Below are 8,238 nucleotides of genomic sequence, written 5' to 3' on the forward strand. Positions count from 1 at the left end.
GGGCATTGATGAACTACTTGCTATCAACAGTATAGATGCAGGGGGCATTGATGAACTACTTGATATCAGCAGTAGATGGGGCATCGCATTGATGAACTACTTGATATCAGCAGTAGATGGGGCATTGATGAACTACTAGCTATCAGCAGTAGATGGGGCATTGATGAACTACTTAATATCCGAGGTAGATTTGGCATTGATGAACTACTTGCTATCAGCAGTAGATGGGGCATTAATGAACTACATAATATCCGCGGTAGATTTGGCATTGATGAACTACTTGCTATCAGCAGTAGATGGGGCATTGATGAACTACTAGCTATCAGCAGTAGATGGGGCATTGATGAACTACTTAAAATCCGCGGTAGATTTGGCATTGATGAACTACTTGCTATCAGCAGTAGATGGGGCATTGATGAACTACTAGCTATCAGCAGTAGATGGGGCATTGATGAACTACTAGCTATCAGCAGTAGATGGGGCATTGACGAACTACTATCTATTAGCAGTAGTTGGGGCATTGGTGAACTACTTGCTATCAACAGTATAGATGCAGGGGCATTGATGAACTACGGTACTTGATATCAGCAGTAGATGGGGCATCGCATTGATGAACTACTAGCTATCAGCAGCAGATGGGGCATTGACGAACTACTATCTATTAGCAGTAGTTGGGGCATTGGTGAACTACTTGCTATCAACAGTATAGATGCAGGGGGCATTGATGAACTACTTGATATCAGCAGTAGATGGGGCATCGCACTAGTGATGAACTACTTGATATCAGCAGTAGATGGGGCATTGATGAACTACTAGCTATCAGCAGTAGATGGGGCATTGATGAACTACTTAATATCCCCGGTAGATTTGGCATTGATGAACCACTTGCTATCAGCAGTAGATGGGGCATTGATGAACTACTAGCTATCAGCAGTAGATGGCATTGATGAACTACTTGCTATCAGCAGTAGATGGGGCATTGATGAACTACTTAATATCCGCGGTAGATTTGGCATTGATGAACTACTTGATATCAGCAGTAGATGGGGCATTGATGAACTACTAGCTATCAGCAGTAGTTGTGGCATTGATGAACTACTTAATATCCGCGGTAGATTTGGCATTGATGAACTACTTGCTATCAGCAGTAGATGGGGCATTGATGAACTACTAGCTATCAGCAGTAGATGGGGCATTGATGAACTACTTAATATCCGCGGTAGATTTGGCATTGATGAACTACTTGCTATCAGCAGTAGATGGGGCATTGATGAACTACTAGCTATCAGCAGTAGATGGGGCATTGATGAACTACTTGCTATCAGCAGTAGACGGGGCATTGATGAACTACTAGCTATCAGCAGTAGATGGGGCATTGATGAACTACTTGATATCAGCAGTAGATTGGGCATTGATGAACTACTTGCTATCAGCAGTAGATGGGGCATTGATGAACTACTTAATATCCGCGGTAGATTTGGCATTGATGAACCACTTGCTATCAGCAGTAGATGGGGCATTGATGAACTACTAGCTATCAGCAGTAGATGGCATTGATGAACTACTTGCTATCAGCAGTAGATGGGGCATTGATGAACTACATAATATCCGCGGTAGATTTGGCATTGATGAACTACTTGATATCAGCAGTAGATGGGGCATTGATGAACTACTAGCTATCAGCAGTAGATGTGGCATTGATGAACTACTTAATATCCGCGGTAGATTTGGCATTGATGAACTACTTGCTATCAGCAGTAGATGGGGCATTGATGAACTACTAGCTATCAGCAGTAGATGGGGCATTGATGAACTATATATCCGCGGTAGATTTGGCATTGATGAACTACTTGCTATCAGCAGTAAATGGGGCATTGATGAACTACTAGCTATCAGCAGTAGATGGGGCATTGATGAACTACTTAATATCCGCGGTAGATTTGGCATTGATGAACTACTTGCTATCAGCAGTAGATGGGGCATTGATGAACTAATAGCTATCAGCAGTAGATGGGGCATTGATGAACTACTAGCTATCAGCAGTAGATGGGGCAATGATGAACTACTTGCTATAATTTGGCCGACCGATCTTAATTTTACTACTCGGCCGACCAGCAGTAGTTGGGGCATTGATGAACTACTTGCTATCAACAGTATAGATGCAGGGGGCATTGATGAACTACTTGATATCAGCAGTAGATGGGGCATCGCATTGATGAACTACTTGATATCAGCAGTAGATGGGGAATTGATGAACTACTAGCTATCAGCAGTAGATGTGGCATTGATGAACTACTTAATATCCGCGGTAGATTTGGCATTGATGAACTACTTGCTATCAGCAGTAGATGGGGCATTGATGAACTACTAGCTATCAGCAGTAGATGGGGCATTGATGAACTACTTAATATCCGCGGTAGATTTGGCATTGATGAACTACTTGCTATCAGCAGTAGATGGGGCATTGATGAACTACTAGCTATCAGCAGTAGATGGGGCATTGATGAACTACTTGCTATCAGCAGTAGATGGGGCATTGATGAACTACTAGCTATCAGCAGTAGATGGGGCATTGATGAACTACTTAATATCCGCGGTAGATTTGGCATTGATGAACCACTTGCTATCAGCAGTAGATGGGGCATTGATGAACTACTAGCTATCAGCAGTAGATGGCATTGATGAACTACTTGCTATCAGCAGTAATAATAATAATAATAATAATAATCTTTCTTTATTGAGGGTAATTCCACTTCAGTGTCAAGCACTGCTTTCCAAGCAGGCCCTCATACAATTATAAAATACTGTAATACATATTGATACATAGTAAATTTACATCTTACACATGGTAAATCAATAACATAATAAATAGTATTGAACTCATATGGCAAAAAATTATACAAAATACAAGCTAAAGCTAAAATGTCCTTATAAAAAGTACAATTTATAAGGGAATAGAAATCCCAAATTATTTAGCAGAAGTATTTGTTCGCGCTTTAAATTGATATAAAGACATATTATTTAATTCTTTGCGGATTTGAGGTGCAATTTCATTCCAAGTATTAACAGCTCTGGCATGGAATGTACGCTTGCCTGAATTTGAATTACATTTTGGTACAACAAGAGTATTTGATGAATGATTCCTGGTAATATGCATATGACTATCATGAACAAATTCAAATTTAGATGATAGATAAGATGGACCCAGGTTTCTTAAACACTTAAAAACTAAAATAAGAAGTTGATTATTCCATCTATCATTTAGTTTTATCCACTGTAGTGCACTCATTAAGTTACTTATTGGTGTTCTAATATCAGCAGATAAAATTGTCCTGGCTAGCTGATTTTGTAACACTTGCAGCCTTGCTTGCGATTCACAAGAAAAATTACTCCATACAGAACTACCATAATCAAATTGAGGCATAACAAGTGCATTTGATAACATAACAATGGTTTGACGAGGCAGGAAGTATTTAACACGCCTAATGACACCAATTTTTTTAGAAACATTTTTACATAAATAATCTACATGAGCTGACCAAGAAAGTTTAGAATCAAGTTTTACTCCAAGATATTTAAACTCGTGAACTCGTTCAATAATAAAAGTATCCTCATGTTAGATTTATATCATTAAACTTTTCAAGCATTTGGTTGGTACCAAAGACCATAAACTTGGTCTTTAATATCAACATTTAAAGTAAGTTTGTTTGCATGAAACCAATTTGCTACACTACAAAGACTTGACTCTAATTTAGCTTGCAATTCCAAAACATTCTTTCCTTTACACATTAAACTTGTGTCATCTGCGTACATGATAGTTTTACAGTTAACAGCATTAGGCATACAATTTACAAAAATAATAAATAACAAAGGACCTAGGATTGATCCTTGCGGAATTCCAATATTAACATTTTCAAAGTCAGATAAAGAAGAATTTACACTAACTGTTTGAGATCTTTTATACAAATATGATTTAAACCACAGAAGCTCTTTGCCTTGAACACCATATTTTTCAAGTTTTTAAGTAGTATTTCATGATTGACCGTGTCAAAAGCTTTCTTTAAATCAATAAATATAACACCAGTAGCGAATCCACTGTCCATGTTCTTAAGTATAAAATCTTCTACATTAAGTAAAGTTGTGGTAGTTGAATGGTTGGCACGGAAACCAGATTGATCTTCAGAGAGAAGACCTGCATTAGTCATAAACATATACAATTGATCATTCATTCATTCATTCATTCATATTTTATTTTCATCAATCATCAAAATGCATGTAATACATAAAAGCCAACAAAGTAATACAAAATATATAAAGCTAGAATATTAAATACAATCAGGAATCAATAGTATCATCAAGCTTACGATTAAATCAATATAATGTAAGTCAATACAGTAATATAATAATGCATGCTTAAGCAGACTACATTTTAAATGACAGTAATGATAATAATAATAATAATAATAATGATAATAATAATAATAACACAAATAATAATAATAATGATAATACAATATAGTACTGCATGATTAATTATTAAGCAAGATTAAGCAAGCATTAGATTATACAAAATATATGAATGATCATTGATATAATGAATAGTCAAAATTAATACGAAATATGAGTCAAGAATTAATGGTATAATTATACATCGATACAATCAATTAGTAACAATTATATCAGTATTATATAAATAAATACAACAACATAATAATGCATGCTTATCAGAATACATTTTAAATGGTCATTGATACAATAAATACAAAGTATAGTAATACAATTCTAAACTAGGTTGTTGAGCAAAGGAAATTGAGAGGGAAAAGAGATGATTGACGAGGACTCTGCTAAACGCGGGGCGTGAGGTGCAGAGACCTCATGGACACACAAACATACACATACACATATCCGACAGAAAGAAAAGAAGAGAAAAGGATATGAAAGGAAGAAAAGAAAAGAGAAAGAGAAGAATAGTGAAGGTCATAGCTACTAATTACGTCAAGAGCATAATGGAGACAAACGCCTACGGTTTCTGATGATGATTCTGATGATGCAGTATTAATGTGAAGTTCGGTGGCTACTATTGTAGGAATGCAAGCAGTAGAAGATAATTAAAGCACACAAAGGGAACACATGGGGAACACAATACAAAGATTGGATAGCAGCTAAGTAGAATTAGAAAATCAAGCACAACTACCGTAAAGCTTCGAGGGTAAACATGTAGTGTCTATGCCAAATCATATTCACCGATGAAACATTTTTTCAGCCTGCTTTTAAAGGCAACATGTGATACAGAGTGTTTGATGTTAAGAGGAGAGAGTTCCAGAGAAGTGGTCCTCTGGTTTTAGAGGTGTTACCAGCAAGAACAGATTTAGTAGGAATGATGAATGGCTCATTAGCATGTCTGGTGTTATAGGGGTGAGCAAATACATCAATGTTGAAAACATTGTCATGAAGAAGATCAGGAGGGAGTAGACCATTATAAAATGGGAGTAGACCAGGAGGGAGTAGACCATTATAGACCATCATGAATGGCCCTCTCAATAATTTTGGAAACAATTGGAAGAACAGAAATGGGCCTATAATTTCCAACATCAGTTTTGTCACCTGATTTATAGATTGGTGTTACTTTTGCTTTTTTCCATAGATCAGGGAAAATAGACTTACTTAAAGATATATTACAAATATATGCAAGACAATTTGAAATGTAAGTAGATGGGGCATTGATGAACTACATAATATCCGCGGTAGATTTGGCATTGATGAACTACTTGCTATCAGCAGTAGATGGGGCATTGATGAACTACTTGCTATCAGCAGTAGATGGGGCATTGATGAACTACTTGCTATCAGCAGTAGATTGGGCATTGATGAACTACTTGCTATCAGCAGTAGATGGGGCATTGATGAACTACTTAATATCCGAGGTAGATTTGGCATTGATGAACTACTTGATATCAGCAGTAGATTGGGCATTGATGAACTACTTGCTATCAGCAGTAGATGGGGCATTGATGAACTACTTAATATCCGAGGTAGATTTGGCATTGATGAACTACTTGATATCAGCAGTAGATGGGGCATTGATGAACTACTAGCTATCAGCAGTAGATGTGGCATTGATGAACTACTTAATATCCGCGGTAGATTTGGCATTGATGAACTACTTGCTATCAGCAGTAGATGGGGCATTGATGAACTACTTAATATCCGCGGTAGATTTGGCATTGATGAACTACTTGCTATCAGCAGTAGATGGGGCATTGATGAACTACTAGCTATCAGCAGTAGATGGGGCATTGATGAACTACTTAATATCCGCGGTAGATTTGGCATTGATGAACTACTTGCTATCAGCAGTAGATGGGGCATTGATGAACTACTAGCTATCAGCAGTAGATGGGGCATTGATGAACTACTAGCTATCAGCAGTAGATGGGGCATTGATGAACTACTTGCTATCAGCAGTAGATGGGGCATTGATGAACTACTTGATATCAAGCAGTTCATCAATGCCCGCATCTATACTGTTGATAGCAAGTAGTTCATCAATGCCCCAACTACTGCTAATAGATAGTAGTTCGTCAATGCCCCATCTACTGCTGATAGCTAGTAGTTCATCAATGCCCCATTTACTGCTGATGGCTAGTAGTTCATCAATGCCCCATCTACTGCTGATAGCAAGTAGTTCATCAATGCCAAATCTACCGCGGATTTTAAGTAGTTCATCAATGCCCCATCTACTGCTGATAGCTAGTAGTTCATCAATGCCCCATCTACTGCTGATAGCAAGTAGTTCATCAATGCCAAATCTACCGCGGATATTATGTAGTTCATCAATGCCCCATCTACTGCTGATAGCAAGTAGTTCATCAATGCCAAATCTACCGCGGATATTAAGTAGTTCATCAATGCCCCATCTACTGCTGATAGCTAGTAGTTCATCAATGCCCCATCTACTGCTGATATCAAGTAGTTCATCAATGCGATGCCCCATCTACTGCTGATATCAAGTAGTTCATCAATGCCCCCTGCATCTATACTGTTGATAGCAAGTAGTTCATCAATAGTACTACATCACTTGCTATCAGCAGTAGATGGGGCATTGATGAACTACTATAGCTATCAGCAGTAGATGGGGGATTGATGAACTACTTGCTATCAGCAGTAGATGGGACATTGATGAACTCCCGAGATGAACTACTAATGTGAATAAATGGCCGTTGTCATGTATTTGTATTCTCCTTAGTTTCAAATGAAAGAAGCCTTGTAGAACTTTTCTAATGCAAGAAATTGTTTGGAAGAAATATAACCCATCTTAAAGTCACAACAAAATGTTGTGATTGACTTTTGTGATTCAAACATCCTTCTCAAGAACTAGATGGGGCATTGATGAACTACATAATATCCGCGGTAGATTTGGCATTGATGAACTACTTGATATCAGCAGTAGATGGGGCATTGATGAACTACTAGCTATCAGCAGCAGATGGGGCAGTGATGAACTACTTAATATCCGCGGTAGATTTGGCATTGATGAACCACTTGCTATCAGCAGTAGATGGGGCATTGATGAACTACTAGCTATCAGCAGTAGATGGCATTGATGAACTACTTGCTATCAGCAGTAGATGGGGCATTGATGAACTACATAATATCCGCGGTAGATTTGGCATTGATGAACTACTTGATATCAGCAGTAGATGGGGCATTGATGAACTACTAGCTATCAGCAGTAGATGTGGCATTGATGAACTACTTAATATCCGCGGTAGATTTGGCATTGATGAACTATATACTTGCTATCAGCAGTAGATTGTGCATTGATGAACTACTAGCTATCAGCAGTAGATGGGGCATTGATGAACTACTTGCTATCAGCAGTAGATGGGGCATTGATGAACTACTAGCTATCAGCAGTAGATGGGGCATTGATAAACTACTTGCTATCAGCAGTAGATGGGGCATTGATGAACTACTATAGCTATCAGCAGTAGATGGGGCATTGATGAACTACTTGCTATCAGCAGTAGATGGGACATTGATGAACTCCCGAGATGAACTACTAATGTGAATAAATGGCCGTTGTCATGTATTTGTATTCTCCTTAGTTTCAAATGAAAGAAGCCTTGTAGAACTTTTCTAATGCAAGAAATTGCTACAAGTTTGGAAGAAATATAACCCATCTTAAAGTCACAACAAAATGTTGAGATTGACTTTTGTGATTCAAACATCCTTCTC

The sequence above is a fragment of the Amphiura filiformis genome, chromosome 18, assembly GCF_039555335.1.
Source record: "Amphiura filiformis chromosome 18, Afil_fr2py, whole genome shotgun sequence".
NCBI classification, from domain to species: domain Eukaryota; kingdom Metazoa; phylum Echinodermata; class Ophiuroidea; order Amphilepidida; family Amphiuridae; genus Amphiura; species Amphiura filiformis.